This window comes from Macaca nemestrina, chromosome 15, assembly GCF_043159975.1.
Source record: "Macaca nemestrina isolate mMacNem1 chromosome 15, mMacNem.hap1, whole genome shotgun sequence".
NCBI classification, from domain to species: Eukaryota; Metazoa; Chordata; class Mammalia; order Primates; family Cercopithecidae; genus Macaca; species Macaca nemestrina.
Genome location: NC_092139.1, coordinates 106,078,091 through 106,093,433, shown reverse-complemented (window position 1 = coordinate 106,093,433; position 15,343 = coordinate 106,078,091). Strand labels below are relative to the sequence as shown.

General features: G+C 57.0%; 1 protein-coding gene across 1 annotated transcript in view; it reads left to right on the top strand.

Annotated features, from left to right (window-relative positions):
- The window catches only part of LOC105464451 (potassium inwardly rectifying channel subfamily J member 4), a 29,919-nt gene continuing 14,576 nt past the window's right edge, over positions 1-15,343 (top strand). Inside the window, exon 1 of the mRNA XM_011712373.3 lies at positions 1-139. The gene's annotated coding sequence lies outside the window, so the exon portion shown is untranslated. The remainder of the gene's footprint in view (positions 140-15,343) is intronic.

The following is a 15,343-nucleotide window of genomic DNA, read 5'->3' as shown; positions in this document are numbered from 1 at the left end:
GGGCCGGCCGGCCGAGTTCGGAGGCAGGAGGCACCGGGACTCCCCTCTCCGCGCCCGGGACGCCGCCCGCCGGATCCCGCCGTGGGATGTAGCGCTCGCTCGCCGCCTCCCGGACTCTCGTCGGACCCTCCGCCCAGCGGTAAGCCGCGCTCGCCCACCCCGGGCGCTGTCCGTCAGTCTGTCCGTCAGTCTGTCCCGCCGCGTGCGTGTCTGTGTGTCCCGGGCCCGCCGCTCCGGCCCCTCCCGCTCCGCACCTGATCCGGAGCTGGGTCCCGGCTGCCCGGCGCCGCGCGCGCGGTCCCGTGACTCCCCGGGAGCGGGCGGGCTCTGTCCGTCTGGGAGCGTCGCGGTCTGGGTTGTGTACTGGAAAGGGGGAGAGAGGTGGGTGGAAGGGGTCTTGACCTCCTGCCCCGGCCATGACCTTTCCCTGCCTCCACCCACCCCAGTTGTCATGCCGGGGAGCTTCAAGGCAGGTGACTTGTGGCAAGGTGGGGGATGGCGCCTTTCCGCCTCCCCAGCTGCAGCCTCGTTGCAAATGGCCCTGTGATCTGAAGAACGAAATCCCACTTCTCATGTTTTGAGCGCCTGCTTTGCGCCACACGACCCCAGGGCGCAGGGGCAGGGATCGGTAGAGGAGGCACTGCACATTCATAGTGATAGAAACTGTGGCTGCGGAGGGAGGCAGAGGCTGCTTTTTCCTCCGAGTGTAGGGAGCACCCCAAGGCAAGAGAGGTCTCAATGAGCCTCCCGCAGGGAGAACTTCCCCTGCAACCGACCAAATATACCCCCACCAGTGTCAGCCTCCCTGCCCCCTACCCACACTTCTGCCCCCAGTGTCCCCGCTTCAGGATGGAGAGGATGCAGGGAGTTGAGAGGTGGCAAGCTGGGTGGGGTGGAGCAGAGGGTATTAGAGGCAGGGCAGCCTTGCCAGCTGACAGAGCAGGGCCTCAAGAGCAGTAGAATGTTCAGCAGCAGGTTTGGGGGAAGTGGGGAACTCAGGGAGGGAGGCCCAGAGAAGGGTTGGAGCTGTGTGTGTGTGTGTGTGTGTGTGTGTGTGTGTGTGTGTTCGTTCTCCCCCACATCGAGTCCCATGACCTCCATGGCTTCAGGCCTTTTGGGGGCAGTTAGCAGGACTTTAGGGGCCCAAGAGCATTGCTGTCGCTCTGGCTTGGCCTGTGATGAGGGGAGCAAAAGGTGGAACAGGGCAGCTGGGGTAAGAGATGGGTGCAGCATGGTGGGAACAGAGACTGTTGGCCACTGAGCTGACCCATATCCCAGCTGGAGTTGGAAGGGCTGAGCCTAGAACATTCCACTCCATTCTCATTGGGAGGAGGGACTCTTTCTGGGGTTTTCCACACTGGGCAGTGGGTCTTATATGTCTTCCATTCAGGCTCCCAGAAATTGGCTCAGCTGGCTGGGAGAGCAGCCCTCTGGGCTGGTCACTCTCCTCCCAACTGTCAGCTTCCATGTCTGTGGCATGGGGACATCACTCCCTGCCCCAGTGACCTCCAAGGCGGGCCCTGGGCTCAATGAGCAGAGGGCTGTTCACAGACTGGGGAAAGCGCTGGGGAGATGGGAGTAAAGACTTACTTTACCTTAAAAGACAGATGAACAGCTAGTGGGTGGAGGTGGACATGGGGCAGTGGGAATATGGTGGAAATAGAGAGCTGACCAAGGAGGAGTGTCCAGGATTAGAGTGGGAATCTGGGGTACTATTCCTCATGGCCCTTTGGGTTATCCTTGAAAAGAAAGCTCTTCTCTCAGAAAATCCTCTGGAGTGGCTGTGACCAGGCAGAGCTGGTTGAGTTTCTGCTGGGTGACCTTGGGTGGGTGGCTTGACCTCTCTGAACCTCAGTTTCTTCAACTGGAGAACAGGGATGATGATACTGACTTCATCAGGGTGTTGAGCACTTTCCAGACTGTGTCAGGTCTGTGAAAGCCGCGTGCGCCAGCCTGGAGCATAGTAGGTTCGTAGACATTTGCGAAAGAGAGAATGAAGTAGCTCTGGGAGATGCTGTGAGAAGATGTCTTAGCTTAGGATAAGAAGGAAGGGGAGGAGGAACAGTGTAGGCTTACAGGGCGGGCTGCTTCTTAATGTGGATCTGGGGGAGGCGGGGGCGAGTGCTAAGGGGGGTGTGAGGAGGAGGGGGCCCCTCTGCGGGGACCACTGAGTCACGAGGACATGTAAGCGACATGACAACCAGCAACATGGTAACCAGGAAACTAGCGGCGGTGGGAAACAGAGCTGGAGCAGTGTGGGGTGGGGGTGGCGGGTAGGCCTGGCAGCGCTGGGCTCAAGGGGTCCCGGGAGCAGCCAGGCTGGTCCCTCAGAGTGAGGAGGGGAGGCCCCAGGGCCAGGCGAGCTGGGGAAGAGATGGGGGCCCTGAGAGGAGGGAGGGGAGGCACCTCGGGGCTGTAGGGCAGGGGGCTCCTCCTGCACCACCCCAGGCTCCTCTGCTCCTCCACATCTCCACTTTTCATGCCTCTCCCCCTAGGATGCCAAATTTGGCTCACGCAATCTGTCGTCTCTCTTCTGAGATTGGCACCGGGACGAAAGCCGAGTGCATTACATCACCACCGCCGCCGCTCCCCCTGCACGAGGAGAGCAGGAGGGGAGGGCCAGAGGGCCAGGGGCAAGTGGCCAGCCCTCAACTTTCTTTCCTGTCTTCCTGCTCCCTCTTCCCACGTCAGTCCTAGATGCTGGGGGGCTTCTGGGGGTAGCCAAGCAGGGGCTAGAGGCAGGACGTGGGCTCCAGTCTTAGGGAGATCCCAGGACCAGAGCAGAAAGTCAGGTCATGTTGCCAGCCCCCTGTCTGGGTGGAGCCTGGGGGCAGGGGGGGTTGGTTCAGGACCCTGGTCTGTCAGTGCCTTGCTGTGTGACCTTGGGCAGCCCTTTGCCCCATGCAGAGTCCACATAAGTATAGAGAACGGCCGGTCATTTAATATCTTGGTGATTCTCCTGAAAGAAGTTGCCCTTAAGTTCTGCGGCTCTCCTGGGCCCAGAGTAGGGAGCCCTGGATTTCAGATCACCCTCTGTGACCTTGAGCAATTGGCTTCACCGCCTCATGCCTCCATCTCCCCACCTGTAAAATGGGGATGACAGAATCCTCAAAGGCAACAGCTATGAAAGCAGGAGACAGGGATAGAGATAGAGCCTCTGACCCTGAAACAGACACTCAGGGGCCCGTGGATCTAGCATGCTGGCCAGGGGGTGGACATGGTAGAGTGGGAGGGTGCCTGGATTCAGACAGAAGGTTTGGAGCTTAAATCGCTGGTCTGATGCCTTTGTTTTACAAAAGTAGAAACTGAGGCCTGAGGGGAAAGTGGACCCACCAGGGTCACAATGATGGTTTGAGGGTGGAGGAAGCAGAGCTAGGGCCATCGTTTTACAAAAGTGGAAACTGAGGCCTGAGGGGGAAGTGGACCCACCAGGGTCACAGTGATGGTTTGGGGGTGGAGGAAGCAGGGCCAGGGCCTGAATCCAGGGCTCCTGGCTCCCAGCCCCACCTGGAAGCAGACGGACAGATGTCCCTATGTAACACTGTGGCAAGCCCAGACAGGACCCAGGAGCTTCGAGGGCCCAGCTCTGACTTCGGCCGCCTCCTTTCTCCCTTCCTTCTCTCCAGATCCCCTCACCCCCACTGTCCTTGGGCACTAATCCCCTCCCTCTATTGGTCTCTTTGAAGAACTCCTTTCAGTCTCATTTTAAAGCCAGTTTCAGGCAGTCCCAGGCAAGGACAGGTTGGATTTGGGGTTAAGCTGGAAGCTTATGCTCCATTCTAGAAAATTCCCAGAGCTGGAGGTGGAGAAAGATGGGAAGCAGCTGTGGATGTTTTGTCAGATAGTGAGCTCCTCAATCCCAGAGGTATTCAAGCAGAGCCAGATGAGCACCTGCCAGGTGATTCTCGCCTTACGGGTGAGGCCGAATAACATCCCCACTTCCAAAATCCTAGGAGCCTTTGGTATTTCCCAAAGAGGAGCTGGGAAGCAGTGCTCATCACTTCCCTGCTTCCCAGTGAGGAAACACATTTGCTCGCCAGGCACTGGGCTAGGAGCTTTTGCAAATTCCCATTTAATTCTCCATGGCAATGTTGATTTGATGTCCCCATGTTGCAGATAGGAGAGCCACGGCTCAGAGAGTCTGTGTGATTTGTCCAAGGTCACACAGCAAGAAAGCAGAGGAGCCTGGGTGTGAGTTCAGACTAGTCTGATTCTCGGGGGCTGTCTCTGGGGCTTCCCTGGGGAAAGAGTGGAAAACGTTCCTCCCCTGGGCTGGGGCTTGGCAGGAGATGGTCTAGTCGCCCCCACAGCGTGACACCCCCTCAGGGATCCTCTGGCTCCTCTGGGGGCTCCATTCTGAAGACAGATACCACCATGCATCGTAGGGGAGAACTCATTTCATAGATGGGAAGACTGAGGCTCAGAGACAAGGAATGACCTGCCTCAAGGTGCCCAGAGAGTTAGATTAGGGCCAGGCTGCCTGTCTCCTGGCCCAGGGCTCTGTCCCCTGTGCCAGTGAGTGAGGAGGGGCCTTTGGGCTGACGGTGGTGGCATGAGGTGTGAGGTCGGGGATGCAGAGGGCTGAGAGAGGGCTGGCTGCAGGAGGAAAGTTATCAGCTCAGGGCGCAGGGAGAGGGGAGCAGAAGGGAAATGGCACACGTGTTACAGAGCCTGGTGAGGTCAGTGGGACCTGGCTGGCAGGGGAGGGTCTTGGAGACAGCTTCCTTGGGTGGCTCTCTGTGTGACCTTAGGTCAGTCCTTCACCCTCTCCGAGTAATGTCCCCCATCCATGTGAACCTGGGCTGAACGATCTATTTCCACAGAGTAGCTGTGCTTGGGCTGCTGTTGAAAAGCGCTTCTCCCAATGATGAGAGGACTCTGGGTCCTGGGCAAGGGCAGGCGGGAATCCTGGGGGTTGGCGTAACCTTTAAGCCTCCTCTGCGGACTCAGCCCTCCTTGGGGTGTGGGGGATCGCCAGGCACAGCCCTTCTCCTTTTCATCTTTATTTTTCTCCTGTTCCCTCTTCCCCTTGCTACGTGGGCTGATCGCTGCTCAAACTTTTAATTCAGATGGTAATTGAAATAATAATATGGGCTGAGGCCCCTCTGCTTGTGACGCTGCAGCTGGTGGAGCTCGGCTATGAATAGACCTTGAGTCACACACGCGCGCTCCTGCAGGCGCGCACACAGGCGCTCACGGGGTGGTGGGTGGGGTGCAGCATGGGGAGCAGGGGTGGGCTCACGCTCCGGCTTGCTCTGGTCTTGGCCCCCCACTCCCAAAGGTCTTGACCAGTCCTGGCCCCACAGCCCAACACGGGGTCCCTGTCATGAACCTGGAAGACTTTGGACATAGATGGTTCTCATTTACAGAAGGGGAAACTGAGGCTCAGCAAGGGGAAGTGGCTGGCTGGAAACAGGCTGGATTTGAATGGATGGGTTTTGCCTGATTCTAAGACCACACAAGCTGGGAAACTGGTGGGGAGGAGTGCTAGGGTGTGGCCCCTGCCCCTCCCTCTGCACCCCTTGCCCCACCTGCTCACAGCCCCCTCTCAGCCTGCGCGTGCATGCTCAGGCACAGACACAGACACAGGCACATGCGCATGCGCAGGCATGAGGGCTGCTCAGATGGCTGGTGCCGGTGCTTGGTGGCTGGGGTGAGAGCAGTGTTCTTGGGGTATTGCTGCAGGAGGGAGGCTGAGTGCCAGGCTCTGCACTGGGGTTCATATTCATGATTTCACTTAATTCTCCAGCACCCTGGGAGAACCATCACCCCCACTTCTCAGATGAGAATACTGAGGCTCAGAGAGAAGCAAGGATTGGTTCCAGGCCCCTGGGTAGAAACAGCCACGTATGCTTTGTCCTACTGTGCACCCAGAGCCAGCCCCTCCAGGACCCTCATTGGCCACCTGAAGGGAGGCGGGTACATGTCTGCCAGCCTGGGCCTCCCCTTTCCCTCCCTGCAGCAGCTCACCCACTCCTCCCTGTGGCTGCTGGCCGGTCCCTGACCAGCCCTGCTGCCAACAGCTGGGACGTCTGGCTTCAGCAGGCAGGGGAGGGTGAGGTGCTCCAGAGAGACACTGGCAGGTCAAGAGGTCTTTAGGGGCTACCAGGGAAGGGGGTCCTTGGTGTTCCCGACCCCAGCAGGAGCTGTGAAGGGAGAAGGCAGCGTTGTCATGGTGACCTATCAGCTGGGAGCTTTGGTCTAGGCCTGTGCGGGCCCAGTGGGAGGCCCCCAGCAGGGCAGAGGGGAGATGGGGCATGGGAGGTGCAGTTGGGCAGAGGAGCTCCCTGGGACTGGGATGGAGGAGAAGCCCCCACCAAGCTCCACCCAGCAGTTCCTGTCTGCCCCTGCATTGGCCTTATCTCCATTACCTCTCCTGGGAGATGGAGAAACCGAGTCCAGAGACCACCGGGGTTTGCCCAGGGTCACACAGCAATGGTGGCAGAGCCTGTCAACCCGGAGCTGCTCCTGACTCTTCTGTGTCCTGATGGCCCCCAGGGCTGCCGGCCCCTCCTCTCTCTGACACTCCCCAGAACTATGGGGTTTGCGGGAGGGGAGCAGGGTCTGGGCCTCTTTCAGCGCCCTCTCCCAAGAAAATCCCCAGATGGGAGCGAGGGGAAGGGCAGCGGTCCCTGGTCACAGCAGTAGGAAGGGTGGCCTGAGTCAGGGGCCTGGGATCGAATCCCAGCTCAGCCCTCACTGGCTCCGCATGACCTCGGCTAGGCTACTGTTCATCTGGGGGCCTCTCTTTGCCCCTCTGTGTATCAGGGGCCACCCATGGGGATAGGGGGGCGTGTTCAGCCTTTTCCTGTTTTGCCTGTCCTGGGAGAAGCTCATGCGCCAGCGACCTAGGCTGCAGGGATGGGAGGGTTTTTTTTGTTTTTTGTTTGTTTGTTTGTTTGTGATGGAGTCTCACTGTGTCTCTCAGGCTGGAGTGCAGTGGTGCAATCTCGGCTCACTGCAACCTCCGCCTCCCAGATTCAAGTGATTCTTCCGCCTCAGCCTCCTGAGTAACTGGGACTACAGGCGTCTGCCACCACGCCCGGCTAATTTTTGTATTTTTAGTAGAGACGAGGTTTCACCGTGTTGGTCAGGCTGGTCTTGAACTCCTGACCTTGTGATCTGCCTGCCTCAGCCTCCCAAAGTGCTGGGATTACAGGGGTGAGCCACTGCACCCGGCCAGGAGGGTTCTTTAGCTAGGCCATGGGGTCAGGGGTGCGTGTGCTGTGGGGAGCTGACCCCATTTTACTGATGGGGAGATTCAGGCCTAGGTGAAGGGCGTGCCCATCTTCAAGCTGGTGGCAGAGTTAGCCCCTGGGGCACCTCAGGGAAGCTTTCCCCACCCCGCTGCAGCTCCTCTTCCAGCCCCACCCTAGACTCCCCCAGGAGCCTCCCCTCTCCACATAGGCCTGAGAAGCCCAGGACCCTCTGCCCTGTGAGTGTGAAGGTACCATTCAGCCTGGGAGACAGATGGGATGGGGTCGGCAATTAGGGGCTCCTTGGGGCCATACAGGGGAGGTGGTGGGCACGGGCTGGAGGGGCCCTGGCTGGGGGTGAAATGGAGCAGGCAGAGGGGCTTTGGGCATCGTTCAAACCTCGTGCCCATGGATACCCTTCCGCAGTTATCCTGACAAATGGGCCTCAAGTCCCTCCTCACTGTTCCTCACGGGGAGCTCCCCATCTCCGGGGAAGCCCACTCCCGTCTAGAAGGCTCTGCTGATTGATCCCTGCCTCCCTCTGTCCTTCGCCCTGCCTCTGGGGCAGAGAGACCCAGCCTGCTCTCAGCAAGACAGGAGGAGTGGCCCGCCTCCCCCTCCCCTACCCCAAGGCTCCTCCAGCCTCAGTTGTCCCAGGTAAGGCCCATGACTGGGACACAGAAGATCTGGGTTCCTGTCCAGCTCCACCCCTGGGCAGCTGTGGAATCTGGGGCAGCTTTTTCACCTCTGAGCCTTCATCCCCTGCCCCGTAAGGGTGGACTTTTGCCTCTGTTTCTTTCCTTTGTTTTTTTTTTGAGATGGAGTCTCGCTCTGTTGCCCAAGCTAGAGTGCAGTGGCGCAATCTCAGCTTACTGCAACCTCCGCCTCCTGCTTCAAGTGATTCTCTTGCCTCAGCCTCCCGAGTAGCTGGGACTACAAGTGCGCACCACCATGCCGGGCTAATTTTTGCATTTTTAGTAGAGACAGGGTTTTACCATGTGGGCCAGGCTGGTCTTGAACTCCTGACCTCGTGTGATCCATCCACCTCAGCCTCCCAAAGCGCTGGGATTGTAGGTATGAGCCACCGCGCCTGGCCCTTTGTGTCTGTTTCTGAGGGTGACTGGGAAGATCCTGTGAGCCTGTGAGTGAATGAATATGTCACAGCTTGTTGATATGAACTACTTTGTGGCCCAGCCACTCAAGGGCACTGATGGGCCTGATTTCCAGACCCCCATCACCAGCCACTGCTGTGGGGTATCACTTCTCTGAACAGCCAAGCCTTCCCCGGCCCTCCCTCCCCCAGGCCTCCAGAACTGCTTGGGTGGGGCAGGGCTGGCTGAGTGCCAGCCCCGTCATGAGGCTGCAGAGCCTGAGCCCACTTGACCTTGGAAAGGGCCTCTCTCTGGCTGGGCTCCAAGGCTGCCCCCAAGAGATACCGGGTAGTGGCTGGGCAGCAGAGAGAACTGGGTGGGGCAGAGAGAGAACCGCTTGCCAGAGCTGTCCTGGGTCCCTGAGACAACAGGCTAGAGGACAGAGGAGAACGACCAGCCAGCCACGGGAGGGTCTCCGCTTGGCAGCTACATCAGCAGCCGGGCAGAGCCTACTCCTCACAGTCAAGTAGGCTGCCTGAGAACGGGGGTGAGCGCCCTGTCCTGGGAGATGTGTAAGCAACTGCTCAATGGCCTCTGTTAGGGGGGCAGGCGGGGCTCTAATACAAGACCAGGGGAATAAATTGGACCCAGAACCTAAAGAATCCCTGCTATTTGGGCTGCAGAGTGGCAGTCCTGTGAGCTGGGGGGTCTAACAGACTTTTCCCAGTATTTGCCCATTACATCCAACAATTGCCCCCATGGTTGTGCGTCACAAAGCCCGGGGTCCAAGCACCTCCAGTCACAGCTTCAAGACACACGCTGGATCCCGTTTCACAGCTCCTAACCCCCACTCAGGCCAGTGCTTTAAAAATTGCACACAGGTCCTGCCCCATTAGTGGGCTGGGAAATTGATTTAGTGAGTTGCACTACTTGTTTTCTGAAAATGAAATTAAAAAGAAAATTTCAAAATACTATGCATGTAGTGAGGGTAAATACTATTTTGTGACGCTCTTACTTCAGCTTTAAATATATAACCGGGTGCAGTGGCTCACGCCTGTAATCCCAGCACGTTGGGAGGCCGAGGCGGGAGGATGGCAAGAGCCCAGAAGGTTGCAACTGAGCTGTGATCGCATCACTGCACTCCAGCCTGGACATTGGAGCAAGACTCTATATCTAAAAAATAAATATAAAGTACGTTAAAATAACAAACAGGATGTTTGCTTTTACTGCGGATTTTGGTCAAAAAGCTTGAAAGCTACTGTCCTGTATAGAAATCCAGGAGGTGCCCCATAGAGCTCTGATGCACAGGTTCCTATTTCCCTGGATGTTTGGTTCCTAAAGATGTAAGTGTCACGACTTCCAGGATGCTGCTGTCCTGCCCTCAGAAGTAGCCTGTCCCTTGCTCAGTGGACCACCCAGGTCCAGGGCCCCACGCTCCTCCAGAGTCACCACCTCTCCCCAGGGCCTAGATCCCAGGCCGGGCCAAATTCCCTGCTTTCCGCTCAGCCCAGGCCCAGCCCTGCTCTGTCCTTGTGCTCTCCTGCTTGCCCCCATCTTCCTGGGACCTTCTCTCTAGGCCTTTTTACGCACACACACCCATGCATGCACACATGGATGCATGGAGCTCAGCAAAGCAGGTTTGTGACTTACCTGCTTCCCTTCAGCATACAGTAGGTGCTCAATAAATGTTCACTCAATTATTTACAGAGCGCCCTCCGAGGCAAGGCACTCTGCTGTGTTGAGACACATCTGGCACCTGGCAGGAAGGCAGATCCTATGCCAGCTCAGGGGACGTTTAGGGTGATGAATGAATGGATGGATGGGGGTTGGCTGGAGCTGGAGATTCTCTGGCCTGAGGAGCCAATGGGGAGGTGGTCAGAAGTAAAGAGGTGCACGCAGCCCATGGCCCCCCCATGGCAGGCATTCTGTTAGTGACAGTCCCTTGGGGCTGTGGCCCAGCATTGGGTCATGGGCAGGGGCTGACTCTTCCTCCTGCTGTCTCTGGTCCTTCTGAGGCCTCTGTCTGCCGTGCCTTCTCCCACTAGGTCCTGTACACATGTCCCTGCCACCCATCCTTGGGTGAAGCCAGGACATCCTCCCCCGAGCCCCTGACACCTGGGGGACACCTGGGAAGAGAAGCCCATGCTCCGTGGAGGGTGAGGCAGAGACTTGAGCCCTCTGACATCCTGTCCTCTCTCCCCTCTGTTCATGGCCACTGTGCTTGTGTACAGTGACACAGAGGGTCGTCTGGTCACTGCTCAGAGGCCACCTCCACTGGGAAGTTCTCCCTGACTACTGTGTCAAAAATAGCTTCTCCTTGGTCACGATCTGTCACATGGCCCAGTTAGACCCTTCCCAGGAATTGTGACGGGCTGAGTTATCTTGTCAGTCGTTAGATGTTTATGAAGCAGCTACTCTGTGCCAGGCTCTGGGAGTTGGGGTGAAGTAGGGAGGCAAGGTTCCTGCCCTTAATGAGGTTGCAAATGAAACTGCTTTGGCTGCTGAGGGCTGCCAGGAAGATCTGAGAGCTGGATGGGGAGGGCGGGCCTCGGGGCCTCTTGGGACAGGCAGCCTTTGAGTCAAGATCTGAATGGCAGGAATGCCCGAGTGGTGGAGTCTTGGAGAAGAGAATTTCAACCAGAACAGCCAGTGCAAAGGCCCATCGATATGAACAAACTTGGTGCGTTAAAGGGATGGGAAGGAAGGTCTCTTCCGGTGGATGGGGAGTGGAGGGGGTGAGGTCAGAGAGGGCAGGACCTCCCCCGAGGCCAGGCATTCATCCCGAGTGCCCTGGGGAGACCAAGAGCTCTGATCAGGGAGTGATGTGGAGATGGACTGCGGGAGGTGGGTGGAGGCTGTGGGCTGCAATAGTGATGTGGTTCTTTGGGATGGATGACTGGGTGAGGGGATGCATCCGGGGCCCCGAGGTTCACCTGCTTTGGGCAAGCTCCCAAGTCCGCTGTGGGATGATGATAATAGCACCTGCCTTGCAGGTGTGGACCAGTGAGTGCTTGGCCCTCAGTGAACACTAAGTGCGTGTTAGTTATTATCCCACTGTTATTGCGGTTGGGCTTAGGGAAGGCTGGAGAATGACGCCCAGATGTCAGGCCTGAGCAACCTCCTGAGAGGAGTCACAGACTGAGATGGGGAAGGCAGGAGAGGGGAGGACAGGGGCATGGCTTGGGCTTGGCAGTACCGGGTTTGCGATGCCTCTTTACTGTCCAGCAGACATAGGGAGCGGGAGCCAAGTGGGCTTGTGGCTGCCTTGGGGGGAGGCGCAGGCCGGGTGGTATTTTAAGCCACAGGACTGGATGAGATCACAGGGAGGACTGGGGAGAAGGGAAGGGAGGTGGGCTGGCTGAGCTGGGCACGGCACGGTGTAGGGGCATGGAGAGGCCAGAGGCAGGAGAGCAAGGGGCGACCTGGAGAGGGACCCTCAGGCCTGAAGGACTCAAGGAGAAAGACGAGGGTCAGTCCAGAGCCTCCATCAGAGCTGCTGAGAGGGAAGGGGGCGCAGAGGAGCCCTGGAGGGGGCTGAGGGGAGACTAGGAGGTGAGGAAGAGTGGAGAGTAAGTCATCCCCTTCAAGAAGGGCTGCAGGCCAGGCATGGTGGCTCACGCCTGTAATCCCAACACTGTGAGAGGCCGAGGCAGGAGGATCACTTGAGCCCAGGAGTTCAAGATCAGCCTGGGTAACAAGGAGGGCCTGTCTCTACAAAAAAATTTAAAAATTAGCCAGGCACGACGACACACACCTGAAGTCCCGGCTATTCGGGAGGATCGCTTCAACCTGGGAAGTCAAGGCTACAGTGAGCCGTGATAGTGCCACTGCACTCCAGCCTGGGTGACAAAGCGAGACCCTGCCTCAAAAAATAAAAAAAGAAAGTCTTCTGCACTTTACAGTTTACAAACCCCTGCCCACACTGTTCGCCTTGGCAGCATGCCTGTACGCTGGGTGTTATTCCTTCCCATTTTACGGATGTGACTCAGGGAGGTTAAGAAATTTTCCCAAAGCCACGCAGCCCATAGGTGAAGTGTTCTCAGACTTTCGGGGTCACAGTCCTTTTTGACAACCTTATCAATGCTATGACCATTCTCTGGAAAATATGCATGTGTACACATTAATTTTAAAACTCTTCATGTGCATTTCCCCACAGGTAATACGTTCATACGGTTCTAAAATTCAAAAAGACACAAACGGGAATACAGTGACAGTTCTTCCTCCCACCCTGTCCCCAGCCACCTGCTTTCCCTCCCTGGAGCCGCCAATGTCACCAGCTTCCTGGGTCACCATCCACAGACAAGCAGAGACAAGCAAATATGTGTATCTATAAATTTCTTCTCTCTCCTATTTTACACAAATGGTAGCTACTATACTCACCGCTCATCACTGTTGCCTTTTTTTGCTTAAAAATACATCTTGAAGACCTACATTGCTCCTCACAGAGCTCCCTCCTGGCTTTTTCTGTCTGTGTGCTGTGCCATTCGTGGATGGGCATTTGGGCCGCTTCCAAGCGGCGCCGCTGAAGGCAGGGCTGCTCGTTCCCCGCGTGTGAGTCTTGGGCTGGAGTCCCAGGAGGGCCCAGCAGGCGATACCACCCAGTGGCCTCCGCTGGATAAGCGAGGGAGTGGGGCTCTAACTCAGCCCTGACTGTTCCTCACTCCTCCCTGCTCCCGCGCCACTTCTTTAGGGGGCACCTGCTGGGTCCAGCCGAGCATCCCAGGGAAATCCTGTGTGTGTGTGTGTGTGTGAGTGGGGGACATGAGCCCCCATCCCCCAAGGTGCTGGGAGACACCCCCCACCAGCCAGCAGCCCCAGCTCCTGGAGTCTTGTTTGCTGACAGCTGAGGATGACGCAATGGGATGGGGGAGCAGCAACCACCACCTCACCCCCAGCCCCAGCCCCACCCAGGCTGGAGTGCAGGAATGAGGGCCAGATGATGATCACACCTGGGCTGTGCCGAGGTCACCTCTGCCGCAACTTCCCTGACCCCCGCCCAGCACAGCTCCCGGCCCCTCCCCAGCACCTCCCCTTCTACCCGGCCCTGGAGGAGATTTCGCCCTTGCTGCCTGGGGAGGGAGGGAAGCCAAGTGGAGGAGCAACTCTGCTGAGAGCTCCCTGTCCTGGCTATGAGCCAGCCTCCCTCCCCTGCTGCTCCTGCTCTCTGGCCAGTCCCCCTCATCCGCTCCTCAGCTTCTCTCCCATCTGTAGGGCTGCTGGGGCCAGGGCTGAGACACTCTCTCCTTTTCCATGCCTTTGGCCCAGGCGGTCTTGCCCACCCTCACAACTCAACCTGTCACCAGCGTTCACCGTCTCATGCACCCAGCTCTGCCCGCCCTCTCTCTGGAGACTCAGGATCTGACATGGGGTAGACATCTGCATTTGGACGTTCAAAGCCACTGCACACGGTAAACCGTCGCTCCCAAAACCTGGCCCCGTTTCAGTCTTCCGCCACTACTGGCCACTCGACAACCCCCTTCCACCCCTAAACCCTGCGGACTCTTCACTCAGAATGCGTGTGTCCCAAATTCATCTCCTCTTGAGCTCCATGGCCGCCATCCTGGTAGCTCCAAGCTACCATCATGCTCTTCTCACCAGCCTAATACACTTCATCACAGCGACTGGTGCTGCGCTCTGGACAGTGCAGGCTTCAAAAGCTGGCTGAGACAAGGGCCAGGGTGCCACTGGGATTATATTGGGAATGTTTATCTTTTATTCTTATTCATTATTATTATTATTATTTGAGATAGAGTCTCATTCTGTTGCCCAGGCTGGAGTGCAGTGGCGAGATCTTGGCTCATTGCAACCTCTGCCTCCTGGGTTCAAGCGATTCTCCTGCCTTAGCTTCCTGAGTAGCTGGGATTACAGGCAGGCGCCACCATGCCTGGCTAATTTTTGCATTTTCAGTGGACACGGTGTTTTACCATGTTGGCCAGGCTGGTCTCAAATTCCTGACCTCAGGTGATTTACCTGCATCAGCCTCTCAAGGTGCTGGGATTACAGGTGTGAGCCACCATGCCCAGCCCATTTTTTACGTTTTAGGGAAAAAGTTTCACTATGTTGCCAAGGCTGATCTGAAACTCCTGGGCTCAGGCAATCCACCTGCCTCAGCCTCCCGAAGTGTTGGAATTACAGGCATGAGCCAATACACCTGGCTAGAAATGTATTTCCTTTTTTTTTTTTTTTTTTTTTTTTTTTGAGACGGAGTCTCGCTCTGTTGCCCAGGCTGGAGTGCAGTGGCACGATCTCAGCTCACTGCAAGCTCCGCCTCCCGGGTTCACGCCATTCTTCTGCCTTAGCCTCCCAAGTAGCTGGGACTACAGGCACCCACCACCAGGCCCGACTAATTTTTTGTATTTTTTAGTAGAGACGGGGTTTCACCATGTTAGCCAGGATGGTCTCAATCTCTTGACCTTGTGATCTGCCCGTCTCGGCCTCCCAAAGTGCTGGGATTAAAGGCATGAGCCACTGTGCCCACCCAGAATGTTGTATTTCTTAAGCCTGGTGGTAGATACACAAGGCTTTATTTTATTTTATTTTATTTATTTATTTGAGACGGAGTCTCACTCTGTCACCCAGGCTCGAGTGCAATGGCATGACCTTGGCTCACTGTAACCTCCGCCTCCTGGGTTTAAGTGATTCTCCTGCCTCAGCCTCCTGAGTAGTTGAGATTACAGATGCCCACCACCGTGCCTGGCTAGTTTTTGTATTTTTAGTAGAGATGGGGTTTCACCATGTTGGCCAGGCTGGTCTCGATCTCCTGACTTCATGATCTGCCCGCCTCGGCCTCCCAAAGTGCTGGGATTGCACCTCACAGGTCCAAGCAATCCTCTCACCTCAACCTCCTGAGTAGCTGGGACTATAGGCATGCACTACCACACTCAGCTAACATACATTTTTTGTAGAGATGGGGTTTTACCATGTTGCCCAGCATGGTCTTGGATTCATGGCCTCACGTGATCCTTCTGCCTCTGCCTCCCAAAGTGCTGGGACTATGGGTGTGAGCCACCATGCCTGGCCAAAAGGCTTTATTGTATTAGTCCTTATTCCTATTTG